Genomic DNA, 19,254 nt, shown 5'->3' with positions numbered 1-19,254 from the left:
AGGCCCCCGTCTATGGAACCAGCTTCCAGTTTGGATTCTGGAGACAGACACCATCTCTGCTTTCAAGATTAGGCTTAAAACATTCCTTTTTGTTAAAGCATATAGTTAGGGCTGGACCAGGTGACCCCGAATCCTCCCTTAGTTATGCTGCAATAGATGTAGGCTGCTGGGGATTCCCATGATGCATTGAGTTTTTCCTTTCCAGTCACCTTTTTCAATCACTGTGTGTTAATAGACCTCTCTGCATTAAATCGTACTTGTTATTAATCTCTGTGCATTTTATCCTGTCTTCCTTCTCTCACCCCAACCGGTCGCAGCAGATGGCCGCCCCTCCCTGAGCCTGGTTCTGCCGGAGGTTTCTTCCTGTTAGAAAGGAGTTTTTCCTTTTTTCCAAAGTGCTTGCTCATATGGGGTCAATTGATTGTTGGGTTTTCTCTGTATGCATTATTGTAGGGTCTACCTTACAATATAAAGCTCCTTCAGGTGACTGTTGTTGTGATTTGGCGCTATATAAATAAAATTGAATTGAATTGAATGTCTCTCTGATGTGGAGAATAGATGTCTTCAAATGTTCTGTTAGCAAGATGTTCTGTTGAATTATCATTCAAAGACATAAATGCATCACGAGGTACATTTAAAAGCAAAAGTCTTATTTTACATTTTTAATAAAGGTGCTGTTAATGAGCAGACGTTTAATCAACATCAGCAGCAGCAAGTGTACTCCTCTCTTCCTGTTGGTTAGTTTTTCATCAATTTATCATATTCTGATGCTGTTTTCAACAAGACTGTACTTATTACATCTGCTGCAGGTTTTAAAATAAATGTTATTTTCAATAATATTTGTGTTTAAATTAGCATCACAAACATGAGGTGACTGATTTTCTCTGACCTGCAGGTGATCATTGTGGCTATGAGATAATCAGAAGGTTTGAAAACACTGAAAATGGTAAAGTATAAACTTTCATTAATATTGAGCTTGTGGACGCTGGATGATTATATAATAACTGTGTTTAACATTGAAGTCCATGCGTCCAACTATTTTCTTACACTTGGGTGCCAGGTCATGGGGGCAGCATCCTAAACAGAGAGGGCACATCCTCCAGCTTGTCTGGGGGAACACCAAGGCTTCCCACACCAGCTGAGAGATATAATCTCTTCAGCATTTCCTTGTTTTGCCCCAGGGTCTCCTCACAGAGTGACATGCCTGAAAAGCTCACACATGAGGCATCCTTGTCAGATGCCTGAACCACCTCAAATGTGGTTCTACTCTGAGCCCCTCCCACATGGCCAAACACCTAACGCTATCTCTAAAGGAGAAGCAAGCCAAACTTTGAAGTAAGCTTATTTCCACTGCTTATATCCACGATCTCGTTCTTTGGGGTCACTAACCCAGAGCTTGTGACCATAAGTGAGGGTAGAGATGTAAACTGAGAGCTTCACTTTTACGGTCAGTTCTCTCTTCATCTTGACGTACCGGTACAGTGGACGTAGCGCCAATCTGCTCCCCTCTCCTCCTGCAAGTGGTTTGCCTATAGGAGGGTGGACCCATGTCCTTTTTTTGGGCTATGCCCAGCCGGGCCCCATGGACCAATGCCTGGCCACCAGGTGCTTGCTCTTAGGCACCCTCCCCAGGCCTTGCTTCATGGGGGCCCATTAACCTTTTCAAGGGCAGAGTGAACTGTTCCTTTCATTCAGGTTTTTAAATTATTCTTTGTCTGGTCCTGGGTGAGGGACCGGATAAAATTTGCCATGGGAGACCCTACCAGGGGGCAACCCCCCCTCCTCCAACAACAACACAGCCCCTGGGATCCATGGGACACACGAACCCCTCCACCACAATAATTTAGAGATTCACGGAAGGGAACATTAACATCAGTAAGATTATTATTTCAGGTCCTGCAGAAGATGTTTACGCCAATGTCGCATCTGTGATTCAGCTCAAAGTCATTAACAAGACAAGTGAGTGCACAAAACGCGAGATTTAAAATGCAAAATATACATTGGTGATTATTCTCCTCGACAATGAATGCATTTAAGCAGAGAACAGAGGGAGTTTGTTTTGAAATGCTTTCATTTGATCACCTTTACAGGGCAACGTGGTGACGCAGAGGAGAGCTCTGACTACAATAATGTCAATCTGTCAGGGTGCTGGGTCGTTGACCAAAGATTCTGAGGTTATTTTGCTTTTGTGAGTCTCTCTGTGAAAGTGTGAAGATGGTCTAAGTTTAAGTTAAGAAAAGACAATGCAGTGTCTCAAAAATGACTTAATAAAACAAGATTGGACTATTGTATATAAACACAAGGATGTCAATAAAGCCTATGAGGCATTCTTAAGCATATTCATGGCCTTATTAGAGGAAAACAGCCTACTTATTGAAGACAACAGGAAAGATAAGTATGCAGGAAGACCATGGATGACAAAGGGACTGCAAAATGCCTGTAAAAAAAAGAACACCTTATATAGAGAATTCATTAAAAAGTGAACTACAGAATCTGAAAAGAAATATAAAAGTATAAAAATAAATTAACTAACATGATGAGAACTTGTAAAAAAGAATACTTCATCAAAAAGTTAGAAGATAATAAAGATAGCATGAAAGGGATATGGAAGGTATTAAATAGTATAATAAAAAATGGACCAAGGACTAATGACTACCCTGGGTATTTTGTGGAAGGGACAAATACTATTAGTAAAATGAACGAAGTAGTAAATGGATTCAATGAATTTTTTGTAAATATAGGGCCAAAACTGGCTGCGGAAATAAAGGTTTATATGATAGAAAGGGAGACTGGAGGAAACATTGAAAGGAATGCAAGTTCAATGTTTTTAAGAGCAGTGGAAGAGAAGGAGATATATGATATTGTCAGTGGACTTAAGAACAAAACGAGTACTGACTGTCATGATATTGATATGGTAACGGTAAAGAAAGTAATTGATGGTGTTGTAAAACCACTGCAATATATTTTTAATTTGTCTTTCCAGGAAGGGGTTTTTCCACAAAAATGAAAGTTGCAAAAATTATTCCTATTTATAAATCAGGTGAAAAGCATTGTTTTACAAATTATAGACCAGTGTCGGTACTCTCCCAGTTTTCTAAGATACTGGAAAAACTATTTCTAAAAAGATTTGATAGCTTTGTGGATAAACATGATTTGTTGGCAAATTGCCAGTATGGGTTTAGAAATAATAGATCAACAGTTTTGGCATTGATGGATTTAATGGAAGAAATAACAGAATGTATGGATAACAAGAAGTATGCACTAGGAGTCTTTCTAGATCTAAAAAAAGCATTTGATACTGTTGACCACAAAATTCTAAAAATCAAACTGGAAAAATATGGGTTCAGGGGTGTGGTACTGGATTGGATAAACAGCTATGTGATGAATTGACAGCAATATGTACAAATAAATGAGTTTAAATCTAAATTGATGGATATTGAATGTGGAGTACCTTAAGGATCAGTATTAAGTCCGAAAATGTTTATTATGTATATAAATGATATTTGTAAAGTATCGAAGATACTAAAGTTTGTAATTTTTGCAGATGATACCAATATACTTTGTTCAGGTGTGGAATTTCAACAGGTTCTGGAGGTGATCACACAGGAGTTAAAGATATTAAAGAAGTGGTTTGATAGAAACAAATTGTCCTTAAATTTAAATAAAACAAAATTTATGTTATTCGGAAACTATAAGAAAAACATTAACATTGAAATTTGTGTCGATAATATATATCTAGAAAGGGTTAATGCCATAAAATTTCTTGGTGTGATCATTGATCAAAAGGCCTGTTGGAAATCACACATCACTTATGTGAGGGGAAAGTTAACACGGGGCATTGCTGTCTTGGGGAAAGTAAAACAATTTCTGGATAGGAAAACATTGTATATGTTATATTGTGCTTTGCTATTACCATACATGAGTTATTGTGTAGAGTTTTGGGGAAATACATATAAAAGTAATATTCAGACTATAATCATAATGCAGAAAAGGGCCATTAGACTAATAAATCAGGAGGGGTATAGGGCTCACACAAATGCACTCTTTATTAGGACGCAAGCTATAAAATTCCAGGATCTGGTGAAGTTTAAAACAGTGCAAATAATATATAAGGTAAGGAAAGGGATGCTCCCAATCGAAATGGTTCTTAGAAAGAGAAGGGAGGTATAATTTTAGAGGGAAGTCGAATTTAAAATTACAAAGAGTAAGAACAACATTGAAAAGGATGTCTATTTCAATAGCGGGAGTTAAATTCTGGAATGAGTTAAAAGAAGAAATAAAGGTCAGTAGTGATATAAACCAGTTTAAAATAAAACTCAAAAAAGAAATATTAAATAAGTATAAGAATGAAGAAAATGCAATTAACCCAAGACAACAGTCAAACTCATGTTTATTTTCTTCTGCAAATTAGCAAATCTAAATATAGTTTTAGTTGAACATGTAAAAATATTTTTTTGAGATGTTATGTTCTAAGTTGAAGGCAGTGTATACGTTTTTGTTGTTCAAATTTAGATGATGAGGATGTAAACCTGAGGGGGTAGGGCTAAATAAGTATATACTTCTGCGTACTCCTTTTCAAACAACTGTATGGAATGATTTTATGAAACGTTGGTGAATGTATATGTTTGAAATAAAAAAGAACTGAACTGAACTGAACTGAAGTTTATACAGTTTAAGCAGGAGTTTAGTTCTTTCTATGTTTCCGAGTTTTCTTGATTTCCAGTTTATGGTTTATTGTCTGTGAGGTTCCACTTGTGTGTTTGTCTCATCCCTGTGTCGCTTGTGAGAGTCTGTCGTGTCATCCATGTTTATGCTCACTCGCCCTCCGTGTGTCTTAGTTGTGTCAGTGTGTTTTGTCATCTCTTTTGTCTCTCTGTTTGTTTATCCCCGTTTCTGCATCAAGCTCATGTGTTCATGTACTTCCTGTTTTATTTTGACAGTATTTCATCCCGTGTTCAGTGTGTTTGGTTTGGCTTCCCTGTCTCGTTATATTTAATTCATCAGAGCTGTTTTCCAATGTGTTTCCACTTCACTGATCACCCTCTTGTGTATATATTGTGTCTGTTGTCAGCAGTGTTGGTCAAGTTACTTGAAAAAAGTAATCAGTAACTAATTACTGATTACTCCCCCCAAAAAGTAATCCCGTTACTTTACTGATTACTTATTTTCAAAAGTAATTAATTACTTAGTTACTTAGTTACTTAGTTACTTTTTAAAAACACGATTTACAACCTGAAGAGGTGATAAAGTGATAGATCTTTCAGCCCAATTCTACTTTTTCTACATAATCCATCATACAAAATGTAATCAAATGGAAAAGTCTCTTTTTTTAACTTGTTTTATCAGTTTTAATCTTTTAACTTTATGCATCAAGCAAAACATTTAATTATATGCAACATTCTCTGACTTGAATAAATTAGTTTAACATTTAAACCTATTTTCTACACATTCCAGCACATAAAATAAAATATTTTTTGTGTTTTCACTCACTCTTTCAAACAGATGCAAGTAAAACACAGCAGAAAATAAATAAAGTCAAAGACTCAGCGGTCCTTTTGCTCTATTTTCACCTGTAAAGCAGGAGCAGGGTAGGCGGAGGGTTACCCTGGTGTAGGTGTGCTGCGGTCAGTTGAAGAATCCGCGCGAGTGTCTCTGTGAGTTTCCCATCACGCCGTAGCTACTCAGTGCTTGCTCGGAAGTTTAGGGGTTTTTTTCGCTGTAAAAAGAAGTTTTCTTCCCACGCACGATGGACGCTAATGTTTTTGTCACTTTTTATGGAATCAAACTCAAAGTAAGGTCAGTACTTCCACACTTTAAACGCTGCACGCTCATACTCTCTCCCGCACTCGATATATTATCCATTGTTGATCTGCACACAGCTGCTGTCACCAACGTCGCACTTGCTTACGTCACTGTCATGAGACATTCTCGCAAAAAAAATCACGGTTTTAGTAACGCAGTAACGCAGCGTTCCTACGGGAAAGTAACGGTAATCTAATTACCGATTTTGCAATAGTAATCCCTTACTTTACTCGTTACTTGAAAAAAATAATCAGATTACAGTAACGCGTTACAAGTAACGCGTTACTGCCCATCTCTGGTTGTCAGTGCATCTGCTAATCCTTATGTCTCCATGTTCTCTCAATCCTTCAAAGGTGCTTCAAGGTATTCCCAGTGTTCCAGGTTTCCTGTTACTTTAAGTTTCAGCTTTCCCAGTTTGTTTGTTTTTTCTCAGTCAGTTCTTTGTTTATTTTTGGTTAACCTGATTTGGTTCATGTTTGTTTCCAGCCATGAAAATTGATTTTGCCTCTCATTGTCTGCATTTGGGTCCTTACAAAGAGCCACAGAGTCTGCAGCCACAGATTGTGACAAAATCCAAATTCAGCCACAGCTCTAAAGTCTTAACAGCAGCTCTTTAGCTGTTTTTTCTCTTTAAAGTCTCTTAAATACTTGAAGTCACTTTGAGTGACAAGGAGAAGGTTTTGAATTCAAACCAATGATCCTGATGCCTGAGTTTATATTTCCCCACTTCGCTCAGTGTGTTTCACTTGTTTCTCTCCCATTAGATAGTAATTTTAATGGACTTTAATGTACTGCAGATCTGTTTTTCTTTTTAATTGTTTCTTGTATTTGTAATATATTATAAATGTCTTTCTGTGAAGCACTTTGTAACTTTGTTAATAAAAGTGTGACATAAATAAACTGTGTTGTTGTGTGTCAGACTGAGAGTACATGTTACAGCTGTTCAGTGTTGTGCATGAATCCACTGAAAGAGAGCTTTTATTTAAAGGCACTCATTGTAATGTAAAACAGGGTACAACCCTCCAAAATGAACTAAAGCTATCAACATAATGGGAAGTAACAACTGCTGTGACGTTATGCTCAGCAGCCTTTTTACTGTAAAGCAGTTTTTCCAGTTTTCTCAGGGAGGTCTGGCCTGTACTTTCATGTAATACCAATTTATTTTGACAGTGTCAGTCTCATGTTCACCAAAGCCATGAAAACTCTGTGTATGACATATAAATCTTGATTTTCTATTTCTATTTTATGTATGTTATTACACTGTAGATTCTTTATTATCTGTTCAATAAAGTGAGCTGGTAAAAATCAAATCGCTACTACTTAAAATATAGTTTCTAACTTTGTCTCCTCCTTCATGATTTTTTTATGCACTGAAATTAAAGGAGCTCCTTGTCACGATCCTGGGTCTTATGATCCAGTGTTTTGAGTTTTAGTTCATTTTGATGTTTATAGTACGTTTAAGCTCATTGGGTCTCCTATGTCCATTTGCTTATTAGTTCCCCCTTGTGTTTCCAACCCATGTTAAGTCTCCCCTGCTCTTCATGTGTTTCATGTCTGTGTCTTACGTTGTCAAGTTCTGGTTGTCATGTTTCCTATTTTATTTTGAAGAGATCTTGTGTTTTTATATTATGGTTTATGTTTTGAGTCCTTTGTTGTTCTTTTTCTTGTTTCCCTAGGTCTCAGTTAGGGTTATCATAGGTTTAGTTCTTTGGCTTTGTAATATGGCTTCCCTGTGTTCCATGTTGTGTCTACTGTGACGTTTTTGTACCATGTGTCAGGTTCCTATGTTCTGTCTCCCCAGTTGCTGTTAAGTTTACATGAAGTTCAGTCAGTGTGTTTCCTGTTTTACTTTGAAGGTCTGTGTCTCATGTCAGTGTTTCTAGTTTTGCTTCCCTTGTCTCGTCCAGCCTGATTACTCCCAGCTGTGCTCTCCTTCTGTGTCTTGTTCCCTCGTTATCCCTCTGTGTATTTGAGCCCTGTGTTTCACTTTTTCAGTGTTGTAGTCTCCCTCATGGCTGTGTTTCCCTGTGTGTTAGTTAGCCATGTCCCAGTTTAGTTTTCCCATGCCATTTTGCAATAAAGCAGCTTTTGAGTTTAATTTCGTTGTCGTGAGTTTTGCGTTTGGGTCCTTCTCCTGCCTGTACACAGCCGAAACATGACACTCCTGATTTCTGACTGAGCCACATAGAGAAGAGGAAACACAGCCTGTGGTTTGAGCCACAAGTCTTCCTTTCAGCAGATTTATGATTGATTCATGTTCTCATCAAACTTCACACAGCAGAGAGGAAACAAGGAGTTCAGACAAAGAGCACAGCGGGAATTTCATGAGCAGCTGTTTTCCTGATTGTTGATTTATGATCTGTTCATTTAGTGCTTCTGTGTTCACTTTATTGCTACATGTGTTACTCGAACATTTTATGTTATTTATTATGAAAGAACCATCAAATTTATTGTTTAATTTAAGTTCTCATATTTTACTTTTTAGAGGCAAATTCATTTTCATATTAATGATATCATTTTCTGTGTGTGTGCTCCATATGTGCTGTACTGTTCTTGAATCACAGGTGGAGGTGATTCTGTGTGGAGTTTGCATCTGTGTGGGTTTCCTCCATGAACTCCAGCTTCCTAACAGCTGTTCTTATCATTATTTATGATATGTTCATTTAGTTATTCTCTTTCCACTTCACTGCTACCCGAAATCTTGCAAACAGAACATTTGAAGTCATCTATTCTCCACATCAGAGAGACATCAGTACTCAAGGTCGGTCCTGTGACAGGCTTTAAGCGTCAGTGTGGATATACAGATACAGCTCCTTATCCCATATTTCCCATGTCAAACTCTGAACACAGCTTCCAAGTCCAATCACTGGACTGTGCTTACAGCTGGTGGCCAATAGAGGGAGACATTAATCCATTTATAATTTATTGTAAGGAGTGAGAAGATGTTGATATGACTGAAGAACAGACAGAACAGAGGAATGATATTGACTTTGGACCCTATCATGAAAATAATCAGGCCCTGGATGGATGTCATAGTGATCAAAGCATTTACATTAACAAAGTTTAAAAATACAGTTTCATTAATAAAGTTTTATTGGACTCCAATAAATAGTAATCATGGGCGTATCGATCCAAATATTGATCATTTTGATACCAACATTTGTATCGATGTTGATCAATACGAGTGTAATGAGCTTGATGCTTCAGTTTCTGTTCTCCTGTATGCACCGCTGCAGTTTCATCAAAGAGGCAACCTGGCTGTCTGTGTAAATGCTGCTGCTTTCAGGTGTCACAGAGCAGCCACAGTTTGCTTCTCCTCTCTTGTGTTTTATGTTTTACTGTCACCTGACTCAGCAGTGCCAGTAAAACAAGTAAGCAAACGTGCTCAGCTAACCAGGACCATCCAGCAACCCAGTAAGTAAAGAATATCTATGTAGATAACTGTGGTAATAGTGATAATTCAGTTATATTACTTTAATTTATAGTGGAAATGGCTCATTCTTACTTTAGCCAACTCCTAAAGTCGCAATTATGCTAAACCCTTGATATATACATTTATCTAACTGAAACATTTGAATGAAAACAATTACAGGAATTGAAACAAATATACCAAACATAGTATGACTCAGATTTAATTCAATATAATTACCCTGTTGTGCTAAATGTGAAAAAGATACTGTATGATTACTGTAGTTAAAATACTATTAGATGTGCTAGATTATTGTTTTTATCTCTGTCCCAGGTTTGAACTAATTAATAATCCAAAGGAAAAAAGAAAACACTTAAAGGTCATGAAAATTCAGTCAGAATTAGCAATCTGATGATGGAGCTTAATTATTAAAAAGTATTGGTACTGGTATCAGTCTTGTATTTTACTTGAAATCAGATTAATATCAAATCTTGCATTATTACACACGTCTAGAAATAGTGAAATATTAAATTTATTTATCTTAAAATTTCAGCACCATGGACAGCGCACAAGGTTCTCACTGCTGTGCTCTCTAACACGTGACTGTATGTCGTGGTGGACCTGCACAAATTTAGCTGCATGCACATATAGATCTCTCTTTTACAATTATGGGCATAGGTTAATAATTTCTGTTAAAAAGAAAAATGAAATAATTTACTGTTGTACTGTTTCTAGGGTCCCTGTCCCTGGCTATATGTGTATTCTCTGAATGTATTCTCTTTGCAGCATTTCACTGCAAAAGTGTATGTATATTTGAATTAAGAAATCTCAAGAGAATCTGTCACTCTCTCTACCCACAAAACCAGATCTGAATATATTTTTCTTTGTGTAACTTCAGACAGTCAGATCCTTGTCATTCTCCACCTTTCTCATGCAAAAACACCTCTCAAATATAAACACTGGGTTGTGTTTAGAGCTGGTATTCAACAGAGGGTGCAATTCAGTTATTTTTTATTGCAATGCATTAGTCTGCTTGTCTGAGTGTTAAATATTTCCCAGAGTTGTGATGATAAAGGAAAAAGACTTTGACTTCAGAGTCTATTATTTACATCACAACATGTTGCAGAAGAAAAATAAATCTCTGTGTGATGTAAATGTAGGTGTAACTGTGTCCAAAGAACCAAGATCAGCATCTGAAGAGGCATATGCCTGCTGAATGGCCTCCACAACCCTGTGGAACAATTGTGACTTAGACAGGGGTCTGCCCAGAATTCCACAGTGGAAGCTCACAAAAAGCTGGTCTGTCTACCTGAACGACCAGATTTGCAAGACATGCTGTGACAAAGCACAGAGATGGCACAGGGCAACCAGGCCTGCAACCTTGTCCAGGTCCCCAGTGGGAGATGTTCGTAACTGTTGGGCCGGAGGATCACCACTTTCCAGTCCAGCAACCAGCAGCAGCATTGTCTGTGTACTGACAGAGCTCATTAATCCACCTGGCAGATTTTATGGCCAGCAAAACAAAGTGGTTTTCAGGGACAGACATTGCACTACAGCAACCTCCAGCATCTCAAAAGCACAGCACTGAAGAACCAGATCCAGGACTCATGGGAGGAAATGGGGGACCAGTCCTTCTATTTGTAAGTTACTGGGTGTCAGTCTGAAACTGTTTGCTAGTGTTGTTTTTAGACAGTAAACGTGACGAAACTATTCAGGAAAAAACACACATACATATTGTTTATCATGACTCTGGCCTATAAACACAATTTAAAAACTGGTATATATCACCCTGTTGCTTTGTCATCTTGAAGTGGTCGTGGGATTGGCTTACCACGACTACTTTATTCTTCCTCAGTCGAACAGCAGCACTCATGCGATTGTTTTGCCCCCTAAGCTCCAGGTGTTGTGCCAAAAAGTGGTCATCTTCCAGAAAGTGATTGCCGTCCACAGGAGCACGCGCAGTTACTTAAAGCCGTAGCACCCAGATGACTTACGTAGATAGCTACTTCTGTGCAACTGATATAGGATGTGGTAAGCTGAACACAGCTTCAACCGTCTGTTGACAAAAAGTAACGCAACCCCACCACATGCCGTTGCGTAACGGTTTGTAACGGTAACGATGTTGTAATGATAGAAATAGCAATTAGTTAGATTACTCATTAATCTGAAAAAAGTAACCTTGTTAGTAACACCGTTACTTGTAACACCGTTATTCCCATCACTGCAGGTAGGTGGGGCAGCAATTCACTGAGCCTCTGGCACACTCGTCAGACGCTTTCATGAGAAGCGTTCTTAAGGAGCTGCACAACGGTTGTCTCGTGTCGGAGTATTGTCCTTTTCAGGGGTGTCTGTGTAACTGCTCACCCACCTACCGGAGCTTGTGGAGATCATCTTCTCCGAGTCTATACAGAGATTCAATTCACGTCCCAGCACCTCACCTCTCAGTCTCCCTCTGTGCCTTTTAAGTCTGGCTTCTAATAACTTCCCCAGTGTCTATATGTCAGACTGTATCAAGTAAGCTCTCCAGTTCTCGTTTATTTTCCCGTTTGTGTTCTTTTCGGTTTATGGTAAAACACCACTAACACTATTATCCCTCCCCCTGAGATCAAGTGCGCCACCAGTGTATGTTCACCCTGCACGTCCTGGCTCCGTGTTTCCATACATGTCCTGTCTTGTAAATACGTTCCTTCCCTGTGTCTGTTATGACAATGACATGGTGCCCTGGAATCTGTACGTCAGACTGTATCAAGTAAGCTGGCCAGTTGTCATTTATTTTCCCATTTATGTTCTTTTTGGTTTCCGGCAAAACACCCCTAGCGCTACTGGGTCCTACTGGGAAAAGATGGAACGGTGACCCCCTTCACCTGGGACAGGAGGACCTTCAGAAAAGGGAGTCCTGGACAGGTGTAGTGGGACAGCTGGAAACCAGGCCATGTGGGGCCAAAGTGGGGCCACCAGGATCAACCCCACCTCCTCGGTCTGGACCTTGCAAAGGAATGACTGGAGGAGGAAATATAGAGGGAAGGGAAAAGCATTTGCCAGGTTGTCACATGCAAGGGGAGGGACATCGTTCTGCAGGGAGATGAACAGATAGAAAAATGTTGACTCTCTATATAAAAAGAAAAAGGTTGTCTTCTGCCCTGTCTGTTCTGACGATGACATGGTGCCCCTGCAGACACAACAGAACTTGCTTGAGTGCCAGGGTGACAACTTGAAGCTCCAGCATTTATGTGTGAGACACCCAATGACTGATCTAACAGCTGTTGAGCCGAGAGCCTTCATGGACTGTACACCAACCTGTTGGGGAGTCATCTGTGAGGACTAACTGGCAGTCACGGGACCCATCCCTTGGCCCTCCTCCAGGATGGAGTACCCTCCACAGATGGAGGGCTCGATGAAGCCCCTGTGAGACCACCACTGTTGGGACTGTGTTAAAATATGCTTCAGTTTCTCACATTTGCTGAAAGCTGAAAGTCTGAGTTTCATTTAAAATGAATTCAGGGGTTTGGGTTGGGGTGGGACTAAGGAAGTTTCAGAGTACTATTAAATGGCAGATGACTCAACCTGTAGATGATAGTACATATGAGTCTAGTGGTTCCGGTCACCCCCTCCCCGTTTGTTCTTTGTTTCTCTGAGCAGACTGTGATGACTGCATGTGTGTAAAAGACTGTTGTTGGTTTATTTTTATCTGCTGAAAATCAGACACCACAAAATTTCTGTCTGGGCCTCCAAGAAAAGAGGAAATGCAGCCTGTGGTTTCAGCCTGAAGTCTAATGTTTGTCTTCTTTAAAGTCAACACAGCACAGTGGAAATGTGCAGGTATGACAATGTGTGAAAACAGGTTAAAAGTAGCTTTATTGTGGTGATGACACATGCTGGACTAAAGAATAAATAAAGCATGTGGGCATCAAGAGAAACGGTGAAAAGCTTGTTTCTCACGCTCATGTCTTTAAGAGTCTCTGCATGGACATGCTGTAAATGTTCATTTATCTCTGAAATAAATAAAATCATCCATCACTCTCTCTGTCCACAACATCATATACAGACATGTTTTCTTCTCACTGCAACTTCCAAACAGGCCAGTTCCTCACAGTATAACACAAAACTCCAAAGTATAATCACTGCTTTGTAACCAGCAGAGGAGCCAGTAAATCATCTAAACCTACTGATACTAATGTGTCTGTTTGGCTGCTGTTACAGAAATGGTTCCTACACCTGTGATGATGACGTCAGTGTTTGACTCCAAACTGTCTGCTGGACTCTGCAGTATCACAGAGACTTGCTGTCTTCAAGCCTCATAACATATTGATATGTACTGAAACTTTTGCACTTATGTTAACATATAAACTGCAAATAACATAAAAACATGAAGTAACATCTTAATGTATTTTACCTTTCCCACAGAAAAGTGGAGGGAAGGAAAAACACACCTGCTGTTCAACAATCTAAAACACTTCGATATCGACATGTTTGTGAGTGTGTGTAGATGATACTGCAACAAACCTTAATCAAAGGTTATCTTTATAAGAAAGTGTTTGACAGAATAAGGATAGATGCTGTGTTTACATGCTTTAACTATTATTAATATTATAGACTGTATATTGAGATTGAGAAGTGAGAAACTGAGGTACACCTTATTCTCATATGGAGGGGACTACCCAATTGCAAAGTTACCACACCTTAAAGCTTTCACTGCTGTGTTGTCCTTTTGGACTCTAATGTGGGCGGAGCCTATAGTAGCTTTCATAGTGTGACAGATGAGGTCCAACTAGACAGGTTATGGAGAGACAGACAACCATTCATGTTCACATTCACACCTGCAGGCAATCACCTGAATCACCAGTTAACATAATAATATATGACTTTGGAGAGAACCCAGACAGGTGGAGGGAGAACATGCAAACTTCACACAAAAAGTCCAGCTGGTGGATTCTAACAGGAAACTTTCTTGCTGTGAGGCAACAGTATGAACTACTGTATCTATGTGCCACCTTTCTATTTCTGGTTTAATGTCTGTGTAGGTTCTCAGTCATCCAGCTCATGGTGGTCTAAGAAGTTTGGAAGGAAAGTGACTAAACTTCTTTACATTTCTGGAAGATGTGTCACCTCTCATCTAAGAGGCTCTTTGACTTCTAAAAATAAAACAGTAGATAGTCTCAGGTATTTTAACCTTAGTGAGGGTTTTACTTTAAGTGGGTCAAAGACCCACAATTAATCACGACATCACATGAGCCAAGCTGTGAAAAAAGGTGTGGGTCATTATGGACCTATAAGTTTTTGGAGTTAAAAAACACATTCATGAATCAAACCTAATCAGTGTTCTGTGTTTGGCTTATTTAGTGATTCAAAAATACAAAAGAGTGGCAGCACAAATAAAAGTTTTCAGTTTGACTGTTGTTTTAGGTTCAGTGCTGCCATCTTGGATCGCTAACTCACAGTCTGTGTGTCTGCTCAGACTTTCCAAGCGGTAAATGTGAGTTGTGTTCCACAAAAAAACTTTTCGACTGGTAACTCAGAATTTCCAACTTCTGTCTTATTCAAAAACTATCACCAGAGATTTGGGATGAGAACACTTTGAGACCTTTCCTCCCCCCATCATGTGACGTACTGAGGTCACCTGAGGAAAGTACCATGGACGGGTTGTGGCACAAGGAAGGGATCTCAAAACTACATTGTAGGTGACTGACAGCTGATGCCATAAGGCACCAACTCTGGTCATTCACAGTGGACATAGATGTACTTTTTCACTCCTCTTTCAAACCGTCAGTATTTTCTGTTCAAAATGTGAACACTGGCACCTTCGTATGAGTGATATTTGATATGATATTGGAAGCAGATGAAACCAAATAAATATTTGGAGATCATTGTCTGTGCATAATCCTGGAGAGTGAGTGTGGTGGCCAGAAACTGAAAACAACACATTTTGGGAAAACAGCATTCATGTATCGCACAATAAATGTCTGTGGATGTTCAGAAACATTTGCTGATAAGATGACTCGAGATAAAATATTCCAACATTATGATGATCCACAGCACACTGCACAAATCACATAAAAGTCTCTGAGAATAAAACATAATTATGAGCTGGTAAAATATGTCACCTGACCTGAAACAACAGAAGGTAAGAAGCAAACACAAGAAGCAAGCCTGCATGTTTGCAGTGGACAGGAAATGTGAACACGTCACACAACTGCTGTGGTCAAAGCTACAGGAGCTGTTTGAGGTTTGTATAAAGGAAAGGAAGCACAGAGAGGCCACAGTCAGAAGAAACACTCTGGTCTTATCTGTATTAAATGCAGCTTCTCTTTTTATTATTGATGTAAAGTCAAAGTGTTTGAGATCAGCTGAGGATCAGAGTGCAGCAGGGCTGGATGTGAGGATGGGGCACTCTTTGCTCTGCATGACGGGGTTATTGTGTAAGTACATTTGTGACATTGTTTGAATGGCACTGATTAATGAAAGTGTTTCTCATGTGTGAGAATTAGAGTGTATCACTGGTTTGAAGTGTTTATGTGAGAGTTTGAACAAAGCATATTTGTGATGTTTATGAAAGTTACAGACAAATGTTGGCTGGTTCCTTGGTTCAATTTAGTCTGGAGTATCGTGTTGGATACATCGCTGCTTGTTGCACTTGACTCACTGTTGTGTACAAGTTCATATATTAATAGTGTTTTATGCACAGAAATATTTTGATGAGCAGTAACTGTGTCATGTGAAAATTAATCTTTAAAAACACTTTTGTTCATTTTGATTTTGATTTTCTGTCAGTTTGATCCTGATGATGTTTAATCTTTACTTTAGTGCTCGGTTCTCTCTTCTACGTTAATGCTGAAGGTGAGAAATGGTTCTTTGTTTTCTTCACATTCATATAATATGTATAATTTTGCTCTGATATTTTGTATTTCATGCACCATTTTAAATCACACCCTGTTTCTCTGTTTGTGCATCGTTTTATTTAAGATACTAAATGGGTTTATAAACAGTGAGTGAGTTAAATCCTGCAGGTCTGTGCAGTCACTCTGTGGTTTTACTCAGAATATTAATTAACTGCTTTAATTTGTTTCATAAAAACACATCTTATTATTTTCAAGTCCAAATGTCACCAGGATGCAGTAAATCTTTTGACTCTTAACAGCAGCAATAAAAATCAGTTCAGCTTCAAAATGACTTGATGCTTCCATCAATCTCTAACTTGATGTGTTTATGTGAACAGTTCCCAATAAGCCCACCGTGATCCTCGAACCATCCTGGCCTCAGATATACAGCAGTGAGACAGTCGCTGTCAGATGTGAAGGAAGTCAGTCGCTGTTTGTATGGAGAGATGGCACATTAATCAGACCTTCAGCATCTGAATACAGAATCAGCAGAGCTACTGAGTCTGACAGTGGAGGATACAGCTGCTGCACCATGAGTCTTTCAGTCTGCAGTGACATCTTCACACTGACTGTATCATGTAAGTTGGACACATTTCATTGAGTCATATTGTTCTTTGTTTTAGTTTAGTAACAAAATCAGAGAAAATCGTAACAAACATTAAACACAGATGTGATGATCTCAGTTTCTTCAGTACCTGCACATGTGTAGTTTCCACCACTGCAGCTCAGAATTATGACACAATTATTTTGTTTTTATAATTTATTTGAAGTTGTGGATCAAACATGATCAATAAATACAGAATGAGCAGAGCTGCTGTCTGACGATGGAAAATACAGATGCTGAAAAAAGAAAAGGCTGATCATCAACAGAGAAGAGTTCTGTTATCACATCACAGCCCTGGTTGGGGTCGGGGATAGCATACAGTATGAAAAACATCTGTGTGAATTATGACTGATAAATGCTGCTGACTGTGCACTGGTTATGCATCTTTATGCATAAATATTTATGTGATCATGATCCTTAAAACAAACATTTAAATAAAAAACAGATTAACAAAAAATCTGAAAATAAGAGTTTCCACAATCAACTGGCCTCAGATCAGCTAACAGTGTCTAGTTCACCTGTCTCTGCATTTAGGAGTACAGTTTGGTGGCAGAGCATAAAAACAGTCTCACCTGATTCTTGATTCACTCTGATAAAGTTTTCATCATGTTATATACATCCAGTGTTAGCTCCTGGCTCTCTAGCTGGCTAACAGTTAGCTGAGATACCTGTGCTGTCCTCATGTGTGCTGCTGCCAGTTGTTGATTCTCATCAAATTTGCTTTGAAGTCACTTTTTTTTCTTGTGCTGTTGGTGCCTGTTTGCATCAAGTGTGATGATCACACTGAGATCAGGGACCGACCTACCTGAGAAACCTGAGATCTATTATTGAACTCCATCCATCTTCTTAACCCATCATCCAGGGTCGTGACCTATTAAGCACTTACTGAATTAAAAAAATACATAAATTGTAAATTAATAAAAATAAATTGGATTTTTTTAAAATTACTATTGAATTTTTATCTTGAAATCTTTATTTGTTATATAGCAAAGTTTTTCTTGAAGAAACTGACAGTCTGATGTTTGTCTTTCCTGTAACATCAACAGCAAGTAAACCCAGAGCCACACTGACAGCACAAAGTTCAGTCATACCAGCAGGGGGCAGTGTGACACTGAGCTGCTCTGTGGAGGGCTCTGCTGGCTGGAAGTTTGACTGGTTCAGACGTGATTCACAGTTTTCTGGAGGTCAGAAAATAGGAGCTGGAACATCAGAGCACACGATCAGTATTTCAGAAGGAGGCATCTATTACTGCAGAGGAGGGAGAGGAGATCCAGTTTTCTCCACAGAGGACAGTGCTGCAGTTACAATTCAGAAACAAGGTGAGGGAGAAATTTTGTTGTGAAATAAAACGAAACATCATGATTAAACTGAAGTAGCAATTAATTTGTGATTTTTTTCAGTTTAATATTTGTGTTTATTTGTTTGTTAGGAAAAGTTTGGGCTGCTGTGAAACTGCAGCACAGCTGGTCTCAGATATTCACTGGTGAGACAATCACTCTCAGATGTGAGATTCAGGGAGGTGAAGGAAAGGTGTGGAAATATGAATGGACAGCACCCAACACAAACAGCCCTCCAACATCCAGTGAATACAGGATCAGCAGAGTTTCAGTGTCCCACAGTGGAGACTACAGATGTCGGGGTAGCAGTGACTATCTCTTAACAGGATGGAGTGATGCCTTCAGACTGACAGTTTCATGTGAGTTGGACCATGATTCATGCTGACATTTCATGTTTTCATGTTTACATCTGTCTTAACAGGAAAACTCCAACAATGATCCAGCTGTCTGCAGGCAGCTCAGGACAACAGTTTTTCTCACTGTGCAAACAGAAAGGAGAGACACCATGGAGGCTCTTAAAATATCAGCAATGTAAAGAGGAATGTACAGAGATGACAGTTTGATAAGAGAAATGATAAATCAGTGAAATCTTTAGTTTGTTAGACAGTCTAATGTGTCACATGCAGGGAAACTAATTTTTTTTAATTACTCTGTGAATGTTTAAAGTGTGATTAGTGCTGTAAGAAATGTATTCTTTATGATGATTTAATTTTTTCAATGGTTTTGTTTCTTCAACAGCAAGTAAACCCAGAGCCACACTGACAGCACAAAGTTCAGTCATACCAGCAGGGGGCAGTGTGACACTGAGCTGCTCTGTGGAGGGCTCTGCTGGCTGGAAGTTTGACTGGTTCAGACGTGATTCAGTCTCTTCTAAAGCTCAGCTCATGAGAGGAAATGAAGCAAACAGAGTTATTAGTGTCTCACAAGGAGGTCTGTACCACTGCAGAGGAGGGAGAGGAGATCCAGTTTACTACACAGAGGACAGCAGTGACGTCACTGTTACAGAAACTCGTGAGTTTAATTGTTTTATTTCTACCACACTAAGAGGTCATTATGTAATGTGTGCTAACAACTTTATCTAATAGCTGTGAGTTTATTAACCCTCAGATAAGTTTTCTGCTCATTAAGATTACTTGGAGAGGTGGGAAAATAGAAACATTTAGTGAACTTTGTTTTTGATTTAAGTCCACAATTGTGAGATTAAGGACTCACCCTCACAGAGAATGT

The 19,254-nt window shown here is 38.9% G+C and overlaps 1 long non-coding RNA gene across 1 annotated transcript; it reads left to right on the top strand.

The window, feature by feature from the left end:
- Window positions 1–17,745: 17,745 nt before the first annotated feature.
- Window positions 17,746–18,795, top strand: LOC113017646 (uncharacterized). The gene is made up of 3 exons (XR_003271528.1): window positions 17,746–18,009; window positions 18,120–18,386; window positions 18,766–18,795. It is a non-coding gene; the product is annotated as an uncharacterized LOC113017646 (long non-coding RNA).
- The last annotated feature ends 459 nt before the right edge of the window (window positions 18,796–19,254 follow it).

This window comes from Astatotilapia calliptera, unplaced genomic scaffold, assembly GCF_900246225.1.
Source record: "Astatotilapia calliptera unplaced genomic scaffold, fAstCal1.2 U_scaffold_17, whole genome shotgun sequence".
NCBI classification, from domain to species: Eukaryota; Metazoa; Chordata; class Actinopteri; order Cichliformes; family Cichlidae; genus Astatotilapia; species Astatotilapia calliptera.
The sequence above is the reverse complement of the archived record's forward strand: the minus strand, read 5'-3'. Positions and strand labels throughout refer to the sequence as shown.